The sequence below is a fragment of the Cavia porcellus genome, unplaced genomic scaffold (genome assembly GCF_034190915.1).
Source record: "Cavia porcellus strain 051 isolate PalLab524CR breed Dunkin Hartley unplaced genomic scaffold, mCavPor4.1 scaffold_7, whole genome shotgun sequence".
NCBI classification, from domain to species: Eukaryota; Metazoa; Chordata; class Mammalia; order Rodentia; family Caviidae; genus Cavia; species Cavia porcellus.
In genome coordinates this window covers 68,086,150-68,108,289 of record NW_026947490.1, presented here as the reverse complement: position 1 = coordinate 68,108,289, position 22,140 = coordinate 68,086,150, and positions in this window count along the sequence as shown.

The following is a 22,140-nucleotide window of genomic DNA, read 5'->3' as shown; positions in this document are numbered from 1 at the left end:
GTAATGGACATGGGAAAAGTTGACCAAGCCCAGCCGCAAATGTTAGAAATACACATGCTGTACTCATTCATTTACAGGTGTGTTTTGGGTTTTGCTGTTTTTGTATGTGTTTGTGCACTTTAACTTCTCTGAAACAGGCATATATATTTCAGTTGGTGACGTGCAGTTATAATTGGGTACACTCGTTTTTCTTAGTGGGACTTTTAAAAAATGGTATAGTTCTTTTTTTACATTGGAGGGCATCATTAGACTCTCTGAAATTGGTGGTTTCCACAAAGTCAATAAACTGTGGAACTGCCGGAGACAGAAGCATAGGATTTTGCTTTGATTTATAAGGATAGGATAACAGACACAAGTCAAGGCAGAATCTAGAGCCCTGGAACTTGAGCATTGTTAAGTTCATGTCAGCTCTGTTCCCTCCTGTCTCTATCTTTGGTTTAAGGCTGAGAAAGAGCTCTAACCAGTGGGCCAGTAGTCTTTGCAATAACAAGTCCCAGGACAAAGAGCTGGAGGAGGTGGTAGAAGGGAAAATCCCATTGCCAGCAGGTAGCACCAAAAACAGGGGTGACAAATGGCCTTGGCAGACTCAGGAAGTGTGTGGCTGGCTAATTATGACACGAAATTAAGAAACTTGCCCTAGGGTCTTATGGAGTTAGGCACTTGGAGTCTACAGGACTCCAAGTGGAGCAGGACCTCAGTACTATATTGACTTAATCTTTCTGTATTTCAGTTTCTTCTACTGTAAAAGGAGGAACAGTAAAGGTATGCAATAGAATTAGTGTGTTGATCACAATAAGATAACACATACTTAGGACTTCAGCAGTGCCTGGCATAGGACAAGTATGCAATAATTTTACATGTTAGTCATTTCCTTAACTGTTTCACAATTCGTCTGTCCATTGTTTCATTGTTCTAACATTTATTTAGCAGTTATGATTCTAAGAGCTCCAGTTTATTGCCTTTTATTATTGTTCTTTTATGTCTGTTTTAATCTGCTTAGAAATGGCACGTACCCAGAAATGACCAATTGCTCAAAACTGTTATTGATCCTCTTCCGTATGTTTTATTTCTGTTCCATCACCACGCCAGTTAGGGAATGGGTTGAAAGTGGTGCTGGAGATTTGACTCTTTTACATTAGACCAATAATATAGATTCGTAATGTTAACCCATTGGGTGTCAGCACGCTAACAATGACTTCGAAAAAAATACAAGACTGAGAAAAGGTAAGTAGAAAGTGGCTTTGTCATTTAAGGAGATGTCAAACAAGCCAGTCATTTGCAACATAAAAATAAAGTTTAACCAGTAGAGATTCTGAAAGAAACACATGAGATAAAGTGCATCAAAATGTATACATTTATTATAATAGACACTAAATTATAGTAGATTATCAAAATAACATTATTTTCTTTTGATAAAGATGTTTAATAATTAAGTATATTCATGCAGTAACTTCCTACTAGAGGAGTACTGAATTTTAGATGCAGAATTCTTAAAAGAGATAAGGGACAGAAATAATATATTAGTATGAATCTAAATGCCATTTAAAAAAAATACCAGGAGTCCCCTAAAAAGCAGTGATGGGAGGAATTATCCAGTTATTGGTGGGCACCAGTGTTAGATGCGGAATCTTATTTCCAGTTTGAAGATTTTACACTTTTCAAAACAATTTTTTTACATTTTCTTCTGGATTTCAAAATCTCTACATCTTCTGAAGGAAGACCACAGGTTCTCATCCCTGGCTGTTCACCAGCATTACTGGGTATATTTGAAAAGTACTCATGCCCAGGCCTCAGCCCAAAGCAATTACATCACATTCTTTAAATGAGGAGGCCAGACACAAGTAGTTTTAAAAGCTTTCCAAATGATTCCTGGGTGCATCCAGTGTTAAGAATCACTATTAAGAATTACAGGTTAGTGTTGTTAGAAATCACACAGGCACTGCAGTGTGCTGTCCGTCAGTTTATCTCCTGAAACACAGAGTGCCTTCTCCATTTAAGGCACTCACTGAATGGATGATGGAGTTACACTTTCCGTGCATCCCAACAGGTTTCATTTGTGCTTCTCTTGTTGTGATTACTAATCCATCTTGTTTTAAAGTTATTTTGCACTTATTTAAGCTATGTTTTAGAATATACCCCTTTTGAAAAGCTATATATCATATATATATATGATAGTTAAGATAGGTATACTACTATTTCCCTTAGTTCACTGAAAAGTATGTGCTGATATTGTTTGGACAATTAAATGCCAATATCTTGTACTCTGAAAAACTAATTTAAGGATAAAAATGTGCAATATATTAACCATTGTTACCCTCTTATTATTTTATTTTGAAATTTTATTTTCTCTTTAAACAAAAATTTAAAAAAGAGAATATACCTTTCTTGGATATATGAAATATTTCAGCTTTGTTATCAATGTCAGTCATTTGCTAATTGCTTTAGCTGTCCACATTAAAAGTGTTGGCAAAGTAAGTGGTCAAGTATGAACTGGACCAGCTGATAGTGAAAGACCTAATTTTTTCATAAGGGATGAACAAGGTAGGGGATGAGTTGAGGGAGAAGTAACAGGGCCCCTGTCGAGTGGATGAGATAAGCCAAAGATGGCTAGAAGTTTGATGAATCCAGCCAAGAGGAAGTAGAGTCAGGGACAGACAAAGAAGAAATATAGGTTACAAGATGTAGAGATTGTAGTTCATGAACAAGACAAGTGAATAGATTATTCACTGCTTCCTAATCTTAGCAGTGTTCCACACCTCCTTTTGCTATACCCCCCTTAGCTATCTTAAAGTATTCATTCTTAAGTGCTTTCTGACTCTGCGCTCAGTGACATTTCTCCTAAATGTCCTATATTGGGACTTCATGGAGAAAACAAGATGCGAATCGCTGTGATGCTATAGTCCTTACCACAGATGTCAGGCTGCTACACTAGTTTCTTATGTGTAGTTTCTATTAACATGGCCAAAGGTAAAACTTCTAGCCACTAGGATCTAATGCAGACATTGTGGGGGCTGGGCTGCACTGGGCAGAAGTGTTGACTCACAGACATGCAATGAGAGGTAACCCGAGGGGTAAGTGCAAGTTGTTCTAATGAGACATCAGAACTCTGTGCCCACGGGACAGCATCAGGCATGAGGCTGGCAGGGTGAATCACAACGATAAACAAGAGCTGGAGGCCCGGGATCAAAGCCAGTGGGACCAGAAGTACTTTCTGAAGCAGTGAAATAATGAGGTGAACACTTGGTGCTCTGGGCTGTGCACGAAGCATCAGAAAAGGAATTCATTTACACTGAGTCTAGGACTCATGTGTTAGAGCACCCGGCCGATTAAAGACCCGGAAGCAGGTCCCTATCGAGCAGGATAGTCCCTCTTCTCTGTCTGTATTTTCTTGATGGAAATGGGGTTACTCACTGAGAAGTCACTCTCATGAGCGTCCATCCTCCAGTCTGTATCCCTCCCACTGGACGAGAGCTGGCACTCATGGTGCCTGTGAGTATCATTCACCTTACTGACCATTTACTTGAGGTCAGGTTGTTGGGGCCAGGTTGTTGGGGTGAGTCCTCAGATGGCGAGAGGACAGGTGCTGAAATGTGAGGTGGAACAGCATGTACAGGAACAACCAAATATGAGAAGCCTAAAACTGAACTTTGTAGTTATGGAGGGACTTTAACCCGGGCAAAGAAGGTGCACCTCAGGAGAGTCGAGACTTCCTACAGAATTACGTCTCTTGCTTTCTGGTACTTACAGTCTACTGCCCATGTTCCCATGTTCCTGAGGTACTCAAGGGAGTGCTACATCACTTCTTGATAACACCCTGAACCACCGCACAGGTGTGAGCACAGGCTCACAGAGGTTCCAGATGCTGTCAGGAAAAGGTGGTAGAAAAGCCAAAAATGCCACAAAAGGAGATCATGGAGAGATGAGTTCATAGAGCTGTTCTACATAAACTCTGTGTTTATTTCTAGATAATCTACTTACCTGTTCATTTGTGCCACCATGCTATACAAAGAAGCCACTATTCCAGCCTTTCCTGAGACCTTTGCCTCAGTAAATTCTGGAGTAGTGTAAGGACCTCTAGGTGGTGGTGATCTCCAAACTGTCCTGAAAGCCACTGGCACTTCAGAGCAGGTTGAGGGAGGTCTCTGAGCATAGCCTTGTCCTATCCTCCACCAAATGGGGATTGTTTACTCAAGAGTCCTTTACCTTTCTCCCTCAGCAGCAACGTGGTAAGGCTGGAGGACAGAAGAGTAGCGTTGGCAACAGCTCTTTCTTGGACGTGTAATTTATAGTATTATTTTATGATAGTTACCCAAAGAGTTAAATGCAAAGAAAGTACAGGAAATCTGTCTACATACTAAAGACCTAGAGAACCCAGTCAAGAGCCTGGATCCCACAGCAATGTCCTACATGAGCTGAAGACCTACAGCCCATGACAATCTCCCCCCACAAATACAACTGGAGGTCTAGAGCCCATGACAATGACTCATGCAAGTGTGTTTTATGGATCTGAGCTGGGAAGGCTCAAAGGTCAGTGGTGGAAGCTGGAAAGTCTATGCCAGTGGGGCAAGGGATCTGTGTCAGTAGGTTGAGGGTTCTGTACTAGAGTCAAGAAGTGGTGCTCAAAAAAGGGCCAGTGGTCCCCTAAAAAGTACCACAGCTATCCTCAGTGACAAGGTTCTGAGCTCCTTCAATGATGAGAACAAACGAGTTCATATCAGGAAGACAGCATGACAAGCTTCTCCTGGAGACTGAACAACACACAGAGACCAGAGCACCCTCAAAGTAAACCATCCTCAGCAACAAGGTACTGAGCTCCTCAGATGGTAACAGCCAAGTTCATATCAGGGGAACCTGCATGAGAAGCTCTTCCAGGAGAGCCAAAAGCTCCAAAATGATAACACTTAGAAGAACCCCACAATGCTACTCTTCCTTTTGAGGTCTCTTTTTTATGCTGGCAACAGTCCTCAGGTGAACTCTTTACATTCCGCACCATGTTGATTCAGTTCAGCTAGTGTTTAAATTGACCACCAGTTTTCAATCCACCAAGTAACTGGCTGTCACAAAGCTATGCACAGAGGACCCAGAGCACTGTCTGCCTTGTTTCTTATCAACTGAGTTAATTCTGCCTCAAAGTAAAGATAAAGAACATTTTTAGGGGGCAAAAAATCATGACCTTCAGACAATAAATCACCTCATAAAACAGGGCTGCGGCTCCTTCCCCTTCTCCTCTACCTCCTTCTCGCTTTTCTTTTCCTTGGGATGGAACCCAAGGAACACTAATCTACACTCCCATGCCTTTTCATACCTCTGCTTCTTAATTAGCTAGGATCTTAGGAGGATGCCACCACATCTGGCTAGGGCTTGTTGATTTTAACACTGCATCCAGTAAGGAAGACAGAAAGAGTACAAATTATAGGCATTTGGTGTTCTGGAAGAAATAAAGTGTAAAAATGCCAGAAATCAATATAAAGCCAATGCACACATTTTCAGTAAGTAGATTTCCTTTGGAGTTCCTGGAAAAAGATGTCTTTGTCATTGTTGTTGCTTTTAAGAAAAATAATTTTTTTTTGTCAAGGTCCAAACTTTTTATGGTTAAATGATAACTTTCTCCATTTACATGCTTATTCCAGGACCTGGGAAATATCAGGACACTGAGAAATCTACCAAAATGATCACTTAAATCAGAAATAGAAGAATAGGAAGTTTAAATTGCAGAATATTTAAAACTAATACCACCTCATTATTATCATGTTCTAGGAAATACAGAAAATAGGCCTGATCTTTTTTCTTTTGATACCAGCAATTGAATTCAGGACCGTGTGCTTCAGAAAATAAAAACACATAATCCCAACTTCATCAAGAAATCAGTAGTACCATTTGGTACAATTTGCACTTTTGTAAAAGTGGTGCACATATTTTTGGATCCCATTTTTCAAACTTAATAATGTAGCATATGTATTTTCTATTTTGTTTTAGTCTTCATAGTGGCTTAGTTATACAATATTGCACTAAGTGGTCCATAACCCAAACTTACTTAAATTATTGCCCCTGCTGTTGGATATTTAGGTCATCCGAAGTTTTGCTGTTGTAAATTGTTCTTCAGTGATCATCTTTATGCCAATAGCCTTTTACACCACGTGTTTTACGTTCATTACTTTCCGCAGTCACTGCCACCTTGGCTTGGCTTCAAGCATCAGCCTGGCAGCCTCTGCTTCTGATCCATCCCGAGTAATACTAGGCCAGTCATCCTGTAACACCGCTGTCATCATGCCACTTTCCTACTTCCTATCGTTTGTACTTATCTGCTTATTTTCTGTGCAGTATGTTCTGATGACTGTCATAATCCTTACAAACCCATACATGAAGAATATGGGGCCCTAAGAACTAATCATCAACAAACAGGGAATATACAGAGCCAGGGGGCTACATTTCAGAATCACCCAACCTCGACACAGATGTGGGTCTACAGATGCATGTCACAGTATCCGTCAGAACCAGAAAAAAATTGGATCCATTTCAAGCTTAATCCAGCCAGGGGTCTCTTGTGGTAAGCGATGGCCAGCACCTGTATTCACCAAGCAGTGGTAACACACATGGTCTGGCAGGAGCAGAGTCAAACAGAAGGTTGTTTGGCTGAAATAGACCAAGCACAGTGAGCAGTGCCCGACACCCAGGGCCCAGAGCCAGCAAAAACTAGACGGGCAATCACAGGACTGGGAGTGTGGCCTGGTTCCAGGACAAAGGACCCAGGCAGAATCCCAGCTATATACTGTTGGCCCTCGTGGGGAGCAGGGGAAAAGGCTGCACCCTGCAAGTAGCAGGCAGGATTATAAGGAGCCAGGTTTTGAGGGAATCACTACATTGAATGTCTGGTTTAGAAAGTAAACTAGGTCTGAATGCCCAGGCCTGGGTTCTTAATCTACCACCATGGACTGAGAAAAATAATCTGCTGGTGGAGGTGCCCACACTATGTGCAGCTGGAAGAACCTGATCTCCAAAATGACACTCCAGCCAAAAGCAAAACACATATATAAGTACAGAGAAGCAAGTGTATACACAGTACAGTCCACCAACCTGGTGGAATAAAGGTCCATTTTAGCATGCCTTACTTGTGGTTTGAAGGCATTATCATTTTTTAAAGATACATAAAGTCTATCAGCTTTACATAAACAACAACTTCATGTAAATTATTTACCTCTCCATAAAGTGAGGACTGGCTGAAAGCTGATTTAGGTTGAGGGAAGGCAGGAAGTAAAAGAGCTTCAGAGCTCGTAGTGGTTAGTCAGTTTATTAGTCAGGGTTCTTGGAGCAACAGAACAGGAGAGAGGTAGAGAGGAAAAGGAGGAGAGAGGGAATGAGAAAGTGATTGATTTTAAAGAGTTGTGAGGCTGGCAAGTCTGAAGTATGCAGGATGGGCTGGAGGCCCAGGGAAGAGCTGATATATAGCAGTCTGAAAACACCTTGGATGGAGAGCTTCCTCCTCTTGAGGGGCTTTGTCTTTCTGATAAGTACTTCATCTAATTGCACGAGGTCCACCTACATAAGGTAGGGTAGGAAGGCAATCGACTTGGCTCAGTCTTCTGATTGGAATGTTAATCACATCTGAAACAAACCTTCACAGCACAGTAAACTGGTGTTTGACAAAACTGGGCATTACAGCCTAAAACTGACATATACAGTTAAGCACCACAGTTATGAAGCAGATCAAAGTACCTGAATCTATGAGCACTGGAGGGAAATAAAGACAAATGTGCATTTCCCCAGTTCTTCACAGATTCTCTATTTTCAGACGCAAGCTTCACATTCTTATACTGAAGGACTTGGTTTCTTACAGGTCCTGAACACAAAGCTTCCTGGGCAGTCAGGCCAGCCCCTTCCTCACCAAGACTGCTCCTGCTGCCATGGGTCCCTTCCTCTCTCCTCCCCCTACTCCCACACCATTCAAGCACACGCTCCTGACAGTACTTCTCCACCAAGGTTTCTTTATGTGTGGGAGACCCAGAGCAGCATTTCACTTGTGATCAAATTGGAAAGAAAAGTTCTAATGAGATAGCAGCAGAAACTACAGTGAGAGAAATAAAGCCTGGAACTAGAATTTTCCCTCTGCATATTAACTAACGTGAAAGAAGATTGGCTCAGCTGGAGAAGGTGTTTTAGAGAGCTAGCCTTCACCATTCGTGACACTTAAGAATGTAGCAGCCCTCCTCATTTGTTCTCAAGGTCAAGAACATCTATTTATAGCTTGATTCTTTAGATTCTTCAGGATGATGCATGTAATTGACCACTGCCAATTTAAGCAACAAATGATAATAAAGTGCTGATTTTTATCATTGAAGTAAAATTTACATAGTGAACCTAAATTTACACACAGAGGAATATCTAAGTGTATAAATTAAGTTTTGATGAATGCATACACATGTGTAACCACCAATCTAGCCCAAATACAGATACTTCTCACTGCAAAAAATTTCCACTAGAATTGATTTTTATATTTCTTAAAAATTGTATTTAGGGGCCAGGGATTTAGCTCACTGGCATAAGCACCTGGGTGGCAAGTGCAAGGTCATGAGTTTGATTCTCAGTACTCCCCCCAAAATTGTATTTAATAGACTATCACTGTAGAGCAGATTTAGGTTTAAAAAAATAACCAAAAAGTATAGAGTTCACACAGACCCCTGTCATTCTCCATTTTTCAATGTTTTTTTTAAAATTTTATTTAAGGAGAAAAGAAAAAAAAGCAGACAAAGGGTACAAGTTATACAGATTTACAGAAAAAAAATGAACAGTAGGAAATCACTAGTTAATGGATTACATATTGTCATCTTAGAAATAATTGTTCAAGTCACGAAATTAAAGCTTGTAAAGTGGACATTCCAACAATGATACTGCAAACAGTTCTGTTCAATGATCCAATAAAACTCTGTGATATCATTTTCTATCTTATACACTTAAATATACATGCAGTTATATAGTTTAGAGCACTTTCTTTTCCTCTCTTTTGTACAATGACTATTACACATTTTGGGTTTCATTGCTCCCACGGTTCTTATTACTTTTTTGGAAGAGAGTAAAACCAAATGTGACATAGAACAGAATTGGTCAAGTCAAAAGGGTGGACATAATAGATAATGTAAAAACATAATACAAGGTGATCAACAATGGTTACCATAATGCCTCCCGCTATCTCTAATAGAATTGCCTATATCATTTTTCAATGTTAACACTTTGCATTTTAAAAAATATTTTATTTTAAAGAGAATAAAACTAAGAAAAACAAAACATAATAAAGCCAATCAAAACAAAACAGTATGATATAGGATTTCATTACAAGATAATAGGAAATCAACAACGGCTACCATAATGCCTCTTGTTGTCTCAAAATAGCTGCCCATACCATCAGACATAGTCAAATCAAACAAAAGAGAACAGAATAGAACCAATAAAAACAAAACAATGAATCCAATACAGGTCTTTTAAACAAGATAATAGTAAATCCAAAATGGCTACTATAATGTATCTTTTTATATTTGAAATAGTTGCCCATGCCATCAGACATAATAAAATTTTAAAAAGACAAAACAGATTAAAACCAAACCAAACAAAATAATGAAAAAAAAATACAGGACTTTAAAACAAGATAATAGGAAATCAACAATGGCCATCACCTTCAGAAGGAGAGCCCCACACACAGATGCTATATTGGATATTGTTATCCTCTAAATAGATGATCAGACTACTTGCTGCAAAGTCAATGTAACACTGAACACTACAAGCAGTAAGTTGTATTTTACTTCAATAGCTATTATCACGGCCTGTGTTTCTCCAGATCAGCTGGTCATTTAGAGGGCCGGGAGGGACTTTGGCTCTTCTTGTCTTCCAGCCCGCATGCTGGAAGGCGCTGGCATCTGGTTCTTTTCCCTGTGGCCCACACACGGTGCTAACTCACAGGACACGGTTGGCTTCTTGTTCTCTTTCCCATGCACACACGTGGTTTATTCACAGGAAGGCGCCGGCATCTGGTTGACCTCCCTGCAGCCCACACAAGGCCAACACCTTGCATTTTTACAGAGCATTTGTTATAGTGGGTAAGCCAATATAGACACATTAACTAGTCTCTAGTTAACATCAGGGCATTGTACATTTTATGGGTCTCAAATGTACGGTGTTGTGCACTCATCATGAGAGTATCATATAAAACAGTTTTACTGCCCTAAAAATCCCCAGGGTTCCACCTACTTATCCGTCTTTCCCGCTCTCCCTGTCATCCTTTGCAATCACCAATATTTTCACTGACTCATAGTTTTGCTTTTTCTAATATGTCAGAGAGATGAGACTACAATGTGTATGGCTTTTGAAGACTGGCTTCTTTCTCTTTCCAATGTGCAGTTAAAGTTCTTCTATGTCAAACAGGCATAGTAGTGCACACATGTAATCCCAGCACTCGGGGTTGAAGCATGTGGCTCACTACAAGTTCAAGGCCAGCCTGGGCTACAGAGTGAGTTCAAGGCCAGCCTGAACTGTATAGTGAGACCCTGTCTCCAACAGACCAAAAAAAAGTTCTACTATGTCTTTTTCGTGGCCTTATAGCTTATTTCATCCTTTAACATTATTACACTGCATGGCTACATCACAGTCAGCTTCTCCATTCACCCACTAAAGACTGACTCTGCTGCTTTCAAGTATTGGCAATTATTAATTAAGCTGTTAGAAACATTTGTGTGCAGTTTTTCCTGTGGTCATCAAATGTTAACTCCTGCTAGATGCGACAAGAGTATGTGTAATTTTGTGAGAAAGTACCAGTGTGTCTTAAAGTTTCTGTTGTTTCCACATCTTTACTGGCATTGGGTGCTACCATTGTTTTGGAGTTTAGCTGTGTACCACAGGTGTGTAGGAGTATCTCATTGTTGTCTTAATTCATAATTCTTTAATGACAAGTGGTGTTGAACATCTCTTCACACATATTTACTTGGGTTTTTCTTTTTTTGGTGAGAAGTCTGTTCATTTCTCTGCTCCACTTTTTTTAAAATTCAGGCTGTTGGATTTGAAGAGTTCTTCATATATTCTGGATTTCAGGTTTTTCATCAGATATATCTTGCAAAGATGTTTTTCCCAGAGGGAATTTGTCATTTAATTATCTGTTTCTCAACGCAGTTTTTATTTTAATGAAGTTCAATGATTAATATTTTTCTTTCATGAAATTTTCTTTTTTTACTGTTTTTGAAAAGTTATCACCAAGCCCAAGATCACCTCTCTTATCTTTTGGAAGTCTTCTAGTTTTGTTTTATATTTAGGTCTGATTCCTTCTCACTAACTTTTGTGAGCTACGTGAAAGGTGTCTGTAGTAACTGTTTATGTGTAGCTGTCCACTTGTTCTGGAGTCATCTGTTGCTGTCCCTTCTCTGCTGATTGCTTTTACTCCTTTGCTTAAGATCAGTTTGGTGATAGCTTCGGGAATGTATTTTGGTGCTATTCTTTGGGAATACATTGAGTTACAGATGAAGTCAAAGAGAAATAAGTTGAAGTACTGTCTTCCTATTTTTATGCATGGACTATCTCTTCCTTTACATCTTCTTTTATCAGAGTTTCATAGTTTTATTTATTTATGTATTTTTTACCAGGGATCGAATTCACAACTCGCGCTTGTCAGGCAGGGGCTTATGCTGCTGAGCTAAACACCCAGCCCCCATAGTTTTCTTTAGAACTTATTGTATTAGAATTATACCTAAGTTTTTTCACTTTGAAGTATCAATGTACATGTTTTTGTGTATTCCAAATTCCACTTGTTCATTGTTGGTATATAAGATTGCAGTTGACTTTTTTTATATTAACCTCATACCTTATAGTCTTACTATGATCAAGTATTCATTCTGATTGCTTGAAATTTCTAAATGGACAACCATGTCAGATGCCAATAAGGGCAGTTTTGTTTCTTACTTCCCAACCTATATGCCTTTTATTTCATTTTATTGTCTTGGCAATAGCTAAGCCTTCTAAGATAATGTCAAAAGGAGTTGAGAGCAGAAATCCATGTGTTCTCCCTGACTTTAGAGGAAAGCATCCAGCTGTAGGCTTTTCTTTTCGAGCTGGTTTCACTATGTAGTTTAGGTTGGCCTTAGATCCTCTTGCCTCAGCCTCCTGAGTGCTGGGATTGCAGGTGTGTGCCTCCATGCCCAGATAGTTGTAGGATTTTGTAGATATTCTTTATCAAATTGATGGAGTTCTCTTCCATTAATAGTTTCTTGAGAGCTTCTATCATTGATGGATATTGGATACTGTCAAATTATTTCTTTTGTCAAATTATTTTTGTATATTAATTTGATCATATGACTTTTCATCTTTAGTCTGGTGATATGATGAATAATACTGATTTTCAAATGTTGAATCAGCCTTGCGTATCTGGAATAAATCCTTTGCAATAATACACTTTAATAATACATTATTGGATATAATGCTTTGTAGTATTTGGTCGCAAACTTAGTAGTATTTTGTTGAGATTTTTAAGCAGCAGTATTTTATATTAATCCACATGAGTTTTTACAAAACTTCTTACAATCTTTGTAGAACAGGATGATTAAATATGCATGTTAATTACTGATATATGTACAAAAAATATAAAAGGAGGAAGATTGTGTTTAAATAATATCTAGGTATCTTCTGTACTTTCCCCCTTCTTTCCACCTGCTACTTTTCTATCCAGTTATGATACCACTCTTTCACTTTCTTTCCCTCCATATCACACTACTGCTTAGGAAAGCAGAGAGAAATTTTCAGTTTTCATGGAAGATTAGACACAAGTATTTTTTCTGCTTACACCTGAAATCAAACAAAAAATTTAAAGGATAAAAAAATACATGGCTATTAAATAAAATACAAAGGAAGAAAACAATTGATAAGTATAAATACATAAATCATTAAAATAAAAAGTCAGAAAATGGGTGACAGCAGACAAGAGGAAGCTGAACACTTAACCAGCTTTGCTGACAAATCCTTGAGTGTAATTTCCTGAGACACAGATAGTCTTCTGCATAGTCACAACACCACCATCAGAATTAGAAAATAAACACTAACATTTAACCCCTCTACTCACTTAAATTTCACCAGTTGTCCCTGAAATGTCTTTCATAATGAAGGAATGGGTCCATGGTCATACACTGCTTTTATTTGCCATATCTCCTTCAGTCTGGAGTAGTCTTCAGCTCCGTAATATGTGCTGATTAGTCCTTGATTTTCATAACTCTGACAATTCTGACAAATGCATAAGTTATTTTGTACAATGTCTCTCTATTCGGATTTTAAAACTTCTTTCCTCATGATTAAATTCAGATTATGAGGAGCCAGGGATTTAGCTCAGTGGCATAAGTGCCTACCTGGCAAGCGCGAGGTTGTGAGTTCGATCCCCAATACCAAAAAAAAAAAAAAAAAGATAGTAGAAGGGCTGGGGATTTAGTTCAGTGCCATAAGCGCCTGCCTTACAAGCAGGCAGTCGTGAGTTCAATCCCCGGTACTGATAAAAAGGAAAACGACAAAAAAAAAAAAAAAAAAAAAAAAAAAAAAAAGAAGATAGTAGATCAGATCATGAACCTCTGAGAGGAATGTCACAGAGGCGATGCTGGGTTCTCATGTCATGTGGTTCTGATTCTGCCAGGTGGTTCTGATTTTGATTTGTCCTATTTCTGGTGGTATTACCTTTTATCATTTCATTAAGTTGGTGTCTACAAGACTTTTTCACTATGAAGTTACTATTCTTCCATTTGTAATTAAAATTATTTTACCAACACTGTTGCTTTACATGAACAATCATGTCATCCATGCATAGGGACAGTTTTACTACATTTTCTCTTTATATCTTTCTTTTGTCTTGCATTAGTGTGGGTCAAATTTATTATACACTAGAAATTCTTGCTTTGTCTATTTGAGTGGAAAAGCATTTGGTGTTTCACCATTATTAAAAATAAGTTTTTTATGAATGCTTTTTAAAATCTAGGAAATTTCTTTGCATGCCTAGTTTGCTGATAATTTTTATTCTGAATCGGTATTAAATTTTCTCAAATACAGTTTCTGTATGTTGGATCATATGGTTTTTCAGTTAATATGCTTACTCTCATTTTATAACTGTCTTTCCAAGATGAACTTCATTTGTCATGGTCACCATTGCATTTGACATTTATTAATTTTTGCATCTATTTCATGAAGGACAGTTCTTTTTTGGCCATATAATCAAGATAATTTTGGTCCCATTAAACAAAGGTTTATTTTTATTCTAATTTTGCAAAGTATTTATATGTGATTGCATTACTTACTTCTTCCTTAAATATTTGACAGAATTCACTCATGAAATTATCTGGACCTGGAATTTTGTAAGTGGGAATATTTTCAATAGCAATTCCAATTCATTTAATACAGAGTTTTGGGACTGGGAGTTTAGCTCAGTGGCACAAATGCCTGCCTGGCAAGCATGAGGGCATGAGTTCAATCCTCAGTATAAAATAATAATACAGTTTTTTTCAGATTTTTATTTCATATCATTTCAACTTTAATTTGCTTTTTGAGGAGCTTGGCCATTTCATCTGAGTTCACAATATATTAGCCAGTAGCTCAATAGCATTCTTGTGAGAAAGCCCCGCCCTGTCTTTACTATCAGAAGTATGAATAAGATAGGATCTCCATCTTAAACTGTAGCTCATTCCAGGCTGCCCCTCCTTATCTATCTATTTACTTAAAGCACACTTAATTATAGAAAATGTTCAGTTCAGATTCTGGGAACACAGCTGACAGCCAAAGATAATTTATCAACAGCCAAGGATTTTCCATTGCCCACATCCCTATTCATCCTTCCCCTTTATGTACCTGCCTAGCAACCCTTCAGGTCCTCCCTTCCAACTGCTCAAACTAGCCAATTGGATAGATGTGAACCTTCAGCTCAGCCAATGGGGGGAAAAGGTCAATGGTTTCCCATGCAGTGGGATAAAAAGAGTCTACCGTGACGTCTCTGCTCACCTGTTACCTCAGGATAGAGTGCCTTTGTGCAGAAGTAAAACCTGGACTTTTTGAGATTTCTTGGCGTCTAAGTGTTTTATCATCTGCACTGACAAGCTGAGTTTTGGGGGTATATTCCCAACATTTTCTAACCCTTTCAATGCCTGTAGAATCTGTAGTGATATCTCCTCTTTCATTCCTGATATTTTTTTATTCTAACAAATGTTGCTAGAGTTTTGTATATTTTATTAATCATTTCAAATTACCTGTGGCTTTTTTGTAATTTTCTCTATTGTCTGTTTTTCTCCCAACCTATATCCACTTTGTACTAATCTCTTTTTTATCTTTTTGTAGCTTAAAAATGTTTTTTTATTACTATGTTTGCAGTATATGAAGTTTACATTCATCTTAGGGGGCAGGTACCTACACATAACACATCTTGATTCTTTATTTCTCTTTCCTTCCCTACCTTACTCTCTCCCTCCATGTCTACATCCCTTTTCCTGTTTTATTTTTGTTATTTAATATTTTCGGCATGTGTTTACATTCATTGTGGGTATTTGGTACATGTCTTAATTCTTTCTACTTCCTCTTACTTTCCTCCTACTGAGTCTCTTCCTCTTGCAAATGACCTTATTTCCCCATTTCCTTCTCCGTCTTTTATATTGATATTTATTTGTACATTGCCTTATGCAAATGATCCCAAATAGCATTTAAGCTTGCGTGTCTGATTTATTTCACGTAACATAATATTTTCCAGGTGCATCCATTTTCCTACAAATGGCTTGAATTGTCATTCTTCATAGCCAAGTAGTATTCAATTATGTATATACACCACATTTTCTTTATCCATTCATCTGTTGATAGATATGCAGGCTGTTTGTGGGATTTATATATTATGAATTATGCTGCTATAACATTGCTGTGCATGTGTCACTGTAATACGATGTCTTTAGCTCTTTTGGAAACATATCTAGAAGGAAAATAGCTGGGTCACATGGAATTTCTTTTAAAAATCTCCAGACAGATTAATGGTTAGTTTACATTCCCACCAACAATGCAGAAGGATAATGCTTTTCACTACAGTCAGACCAGTATTTGTTATTACTTGATTTCTATATGACTGCCATTGTTTCTGGCACAAACAGAAATGTGTGTTGTTTCAATTTGGATTTTTCTAATGACAAGAAAATGTGCTGTACATTTTTTCATGTTTACTGGTCCAGTGTACTACTTCTGAAAAGTGTCTGTTCACTTCACATGTTCATCTTTTGATTGGCTCTTGTATTTTGGAAGGATCTAAATTTGGAGTTTTTACACAGTGGAACCTCAGTTCATGAATGCTTTTATTTGTGAACAATTTAGTTTGCAAATGGAAGTAACTGGAAAATTTTTTTTTTTGTTTGTGAACTGTGCATTGTGTGACTAAAACAACTGCAGTCATCTTTCCTGCGTGAACACAAGCATGGCTATCTTTTCCAAAAGAGTGGAGGGAATTAAATTTGTGAACTGAATAGTATAGATATTATAATGACTGAAGAATAGTTGGCACAAAATTTTTTACCCATTCTACAGGGTTCTTTCTTTCTTTTTTTCTCTTCTTTCTTTCCTTTTTAAAATCTTTTTGAGACAGGGTCTCACTATGCCATTTGGGCTAGCCCTGAACTCACTTTGTAGCGCAGGCTAGTCTCAAAGTCACAGCAATTTGCCTGCCTCAGCCTCCCGAGTGCTGAGATTATGGGCATGATAATCCCACCACACCCAGCTTTGCAGGTTTTTTACTCTGTGGGTTGCTTCTTTTGCTGTGCAGGAAGTTTTAATCTGATGTAATCAAATTAAATAATTTGTTGATTTTGCTTTTGTCTTGTGCAATTAAACTTCTGTTCAGAAAGTCCTTGCCTACACCTTTGACTTCAATAGTTTTTACCTATTTTATCTTCCAGTGACTTCACTGGTTCTAGTTTAATGTTTAGATTTTTGATCCATTTTGATTTCTGCTTCATACAATGAGAGATATGAGTCCAGCTTCAATATACTGCATATGGACAGCCAGCTTTCCCGCAACATTTGTTAAAAAGACTATTTTGCCTCCAACATAGGTTTTTGGCTCCTTTGTTGAAACCCAAATAGCTGAATCTGTCTGGTATATTTCTGCATCTGCTATTCTGTCATTGATCCACAGGTCTGTTTCCGCCAAAACCATGCTGTTTTTATCACCGTTGCTATGTAATATAACTTGAAGTCAGGTATTGTGATGCCTTCTACTTTGCTCATTGCCTACGGCTGCATTTCTATTCTGGGTCTCTTCTGGGTCCATATGAATCTCAGGATTGTTTTCTCAAGTCCTGTGAGGAATGCTGTTGATATTTTGATTAGGGTCGTGTTGAATGTATCAGTTTTTGGAGTCTGGCAATTTTGACTGTATTGGTTCTGACTTCCCAGAAGCAAGGTACATCTTTCCATTTTCTGACGTCCTCCTCAATTTTCTTTTTCAGAGTACTGTAGTTTTCACTGTAGAGGTCTTTCATTTCCTTTATTAGGTTAATTCCTAAGCACTTTTTCTTTCTTTCTTTCTTTCTTTCTTTCTTTCTTTCTTTCTTTCTTTCTTTCTTTCTTTCTTTTTTTGTCTTTTTCCTTTTTTATCGGTACCGGGGATCAAACTCATGACTGCTTGCTTGCAAGGTAGGCACTTATGCGGCTGAGCTAAACTCCCAGCCTCCCTAAGTACTTTTTCTTAATGCTATTGTGAATGGTATTGTTTTCCTAATTTTTTTCATTGAGTTTATTAGCATACATGAATTTTGTTGATTTGTGTGTTGATTTTGTATCCTGCTACACTGCTGAACTTTGTTATTATTTCTGAGGGCTTTTTGGTAGAAAATCTTTGGTTCTTCCATATAGAGCATCATATCATCTGCAAATAATGATATGCTGAGTTCTTGCTTTTGTATATGTATCTCTTTTCTTTTTTTCTCTTTGCCTGCTTGTCTGGCTACTGTTCCAAGTACTATGTTGAATGCAAACCATTATATTTTGTATCCTTGTCTTATTCTGATTTTAGAGGGAAACTTTCAGTTTTTACTCATTTAATATGATGTTGGCCATTGGTCTGTCAATAAATGGCTCTTACTAGACTCAGATAAGGTCCTTCTCTACTTATTTTCCTCAGGTTTTATCATGAAGGGATGTTGGGTTTTATTGAAAGATTTCCTGTCTGTGGATATGATGATGTGTTTTTTTGTCCTTGCTTCTGTTTAGGTGGTGCACTGCATGTATTGATTTGCATATGGCATCCTTGCAGATTTAAGATTAAATCCATTTGGTCATCATGTAGGATTCTTTTGATGCTGTGTTACCTCCTATTTGCAACATCTTAGTGAAGATTTTTACATTAATCATTAGAGATTGGCCTGTAGTTTTTTTTTAGTTACGTCTTGGGCTGGTTTTAGGATTAGAGAGGCACTGGCCTTCAGAAAAGTTTGAAAGCACTTTTCCATTTCAGTTTCATTGCAGAGTTGTAGTTTCTTAAATTGTAATCTTAGATAATTTAAGCTTTTCTCATTGTCTAACATAAGCACTTTAAGATGTAAATCCTCCCAGCATCAGAAATGTCTCAGATTTTGTATTTCCACTGTAATATTTTTCAATGTCCCTTAAATTTTTTGCCTCAATTTCCAAATATTTGAGACTTTTCTTAAATACCTGTTGTTGATTTTTAACTGAAGCCCACTGTAGTCAGAAAACAAATCCTTAATCCAAATCTTTATTCAAAATTTACTGAGACTTACTGAGCACCCAGTATTTGGCTGATCTAAGTGAACATTCTATTTGCATCTGGAAGGACTGTATTTTGCCATGCTGGGAATAGTATTCTAAAAGCGTCATTTTGAGAAAGGTGGTCCAATATATCATTTAGATCTTCTAAATAACTATGGATTTTTTAATCTCCTAGTTCTATCAATTGCCAATTGTTAAAATTAACAATTGTGGATTCACTTATCTTGTATTATTTTATTTCTGACAGTGTTCCTGCCTGGACTTTGAATCACTGCTATCTAGTACATATTCATTTATAATTGGTCGTCCTAGTGTATTTGCTCTTTTATCACTATGAAATATCTCTCCTCATCTCTTCTAGTGCTCCTTGTCTTTTTTCGTTTTCATATTTTTTTCCCCAGTGCTAAGGATTGAACCCAGGGCCTTCACACTGAGCTGTATCTCCAGCCCCCCATCACTTTCTGAGACAGGGTCTTTCTAAACCACTAAATTGCCTAGACTGAGCTCACTTTTTATCCTCCTGCCTCAGCCTCCCAGAGTGTTGAGATTATAGGTGTGTATCACCACATCTAGCTTCATGCTGGATATTTTATACTTACCATTTTTATGTTACAACTTTTTGCCTTTTTTTAACTTTCAACTTATTGGTATGCTGTATCTCAACAGTGAAAGTATGACTCATATTTGGCGTATAATTAAAATCATACTTTTCCATCTAATCTGATAATTTTTGTTTAATTTTTAGTCTATTTTTTGTCTAAATTTAGAACAATTTACAAATAATTATTTTTATGTTGCATTTAGGTTTACATTTTGCTGCTGTATTTGTTTTAAATTTGTCCAATTAATGCTTTGTCCCTCCTTTAATGCTTTCTTTTGACAATATTTGATAGTATTCCATATTTATTTCACTGGTAACTTTTTAGTAATATAGCTTTGCATTTTTAGTATTTGCTTCAAGGATTTCAATATGCATCCTTGCTACTATCTGTGGAGGACTACTAGGATGGGTTTCCTGAAAGACAAATTGTCTCCATTTTGGCTCCATTTTGTTATGGTTTAGATATAAAATGTCCCCCAAGTCTCATGTTTGCTAGACATCATGGATGAATGCAGGAGCTACCTGTGCTGTCGGGAGCTGGGGCCTGATTGAGGAGGTCACGGGGCGGGTCCTGGAAGGATGCACTCTTGCGTCTGGTTCCCCCTTCACGTTGCTTCCTAGCTGCCCTGATGCCAGCTGCTCTCCTCTGCCCCAGCCCTTCCACCACGCCATTTCTGCCTTGCACTGAAACAATACCCAACACTGTCTCTCCTCCTTTAAGCTGCGGTGTCAGGGATTGTTTCCCATGGACCAGACAATGACGAAGGAAACGTAAGACTCTTGGAATGGAGTGTGAGTGTTGTGATCATGAGAGGAGCCAGCGCACGTGGTCCCTGAAGTTTGCCCAACTTGGATTTGTTACCTGAGAAAATACATGTTTTCTGATTTTCAGTTCTATCATTCATAACATGTAGAGCACACTATTTGGAGCGAGGCAGTAAAGCCCAGAAGAAACAGTTCAAATGGGTGAAAGTGGGAGCCCCTAGGGAGTTGGACTTGGGGTAATGGGGTATGGCAAGGGTGCATTGGCTTTCTATCCCTGCCTTGCCCAACTTTACACTGTAAAGAAGATACATGTACTACTTGGATAAAGAATTAAGTTCTGAAAGAGACAAGCTGAAAGCTTATTGCCACCTCATGTTTTTCTTGATTCATTCTAAGTTATAGTACAAAAGGAAATGATAGCTAAATGTGACAGTTCTTCCTTGCTCTGATTTACTGTAATCAATTCCAGCTACCTATTAAAGTTTCCAAAGTGAATTTCATTTTTATCTTCCTCAGCCTACCATCTATACCTGCCACCAAAATAATCATTCTGAAGGGCAGATGTAATCACGTCTTGTATGGCCTAAAATCCCCAATCAGCAAAATCCAAATTACATATGAAGGTAACCGAGACCCTCCTGACCTGGCCCCTGCAAGTCTGTCACATCTTTATTCCAGTCCTTCTAAAAATCTTGTTCTTCTGCAGATATTCCATGCTCTCTCAGACTTCCAGACCTTTGTGCTGAAAACAAAGGAACACCATTACTTTGATTTTGAATATCCTCTGAATGTGTCAATCTTTTTTGGCCACCACCTCTAGGAAGCCTTCTTACTCCTCAGTCTCACAATATCTTCTCACAGATTATGTAAAAGATCAAAAATCACGGGGCTGGAGGTTTAGCTTAGCGGCATAAGCACCTGCCTTGCATGCAGGCAGTCGTGAGTTCGATCCCCGTTACCAATAAAAAGGAAAAAGGCAAAAAAAAAAAAAAAAAAAAAAAAAAATCACTAGCTGGAAATTCCAAAATCCACGAAATCTCTGAAAACTAAGGTAGTTTTTGATAACCCATTTGCTGGCAAAACCAGATTGAACTGTTTACATATACACACATAGTTTCAGTTGAGTCTGCATTGCTATGAATATTCATTAATTTGATGCAGAAATATTAATGGGTTCCATCACAGATGGAACTTCACTGATGGACCATGTGACATGGAGCATATGGACTTGTAGTCCTAACCCCAAAACTGGCTCTGCGATAGTTTTTCACCCCAAACATTCTTCCAGAACTTCTATTGCTTATGAAGAAATGTAGTCTTTTTCTTCTCTAGCTTGAAAGTGGGAGCGATTTTATGTCTCCCTTGATGAATAAAAAGCAGCAAAAGTGAAAATGCTTAACTTCTAGGATAGGTCATGAATGGTCACATGGCTTCCGTGGTTCTCTTGTTTTCCCTCACATAGTTTGCTCATGGAATCCAGGACCCCAGGCTGAGAGGACCCCAGGACACATGGGAAGACCCCACTGAAGTCTCAGCTACCAGATAACACTGCCCACCAGGCATGCCAGGGGGTGACTCTGAAGGTCATCCCTGCCTTTGGGATTCAAGCACCCCATTTGTGGGCCAAGTTGAGCAAAGAGAAGTTGGTACCAACAACTTCTGCCCCAAATCCAGATTTATGAGGAAACAAGTGTTTTTGTTTTAAGCTACTACATTTTGGGTAATTGTTATGCAGCCATAGTAATATCATTTTTCTTGCTGTGGAAAATTTCTCCAACAACAATCAAGGGTTTCAGATATGACATTTACATTATAATTATGTATCTAGATATCTATTTTCATGGAATTAGAAGTTCTTTGAGAATGAGAACTATGTTTATTCATCCTGATACACTCTGTAGACCCTGAAGGCATGTTTTTTAAATTACTATTTGACAAGTGGAAGAAACAAATGAGTAGACACAGTTCCAAACAAGTGGCTATTTTCAAAGAGCTTTTGGGGAGACTATACTTCTGTTCAG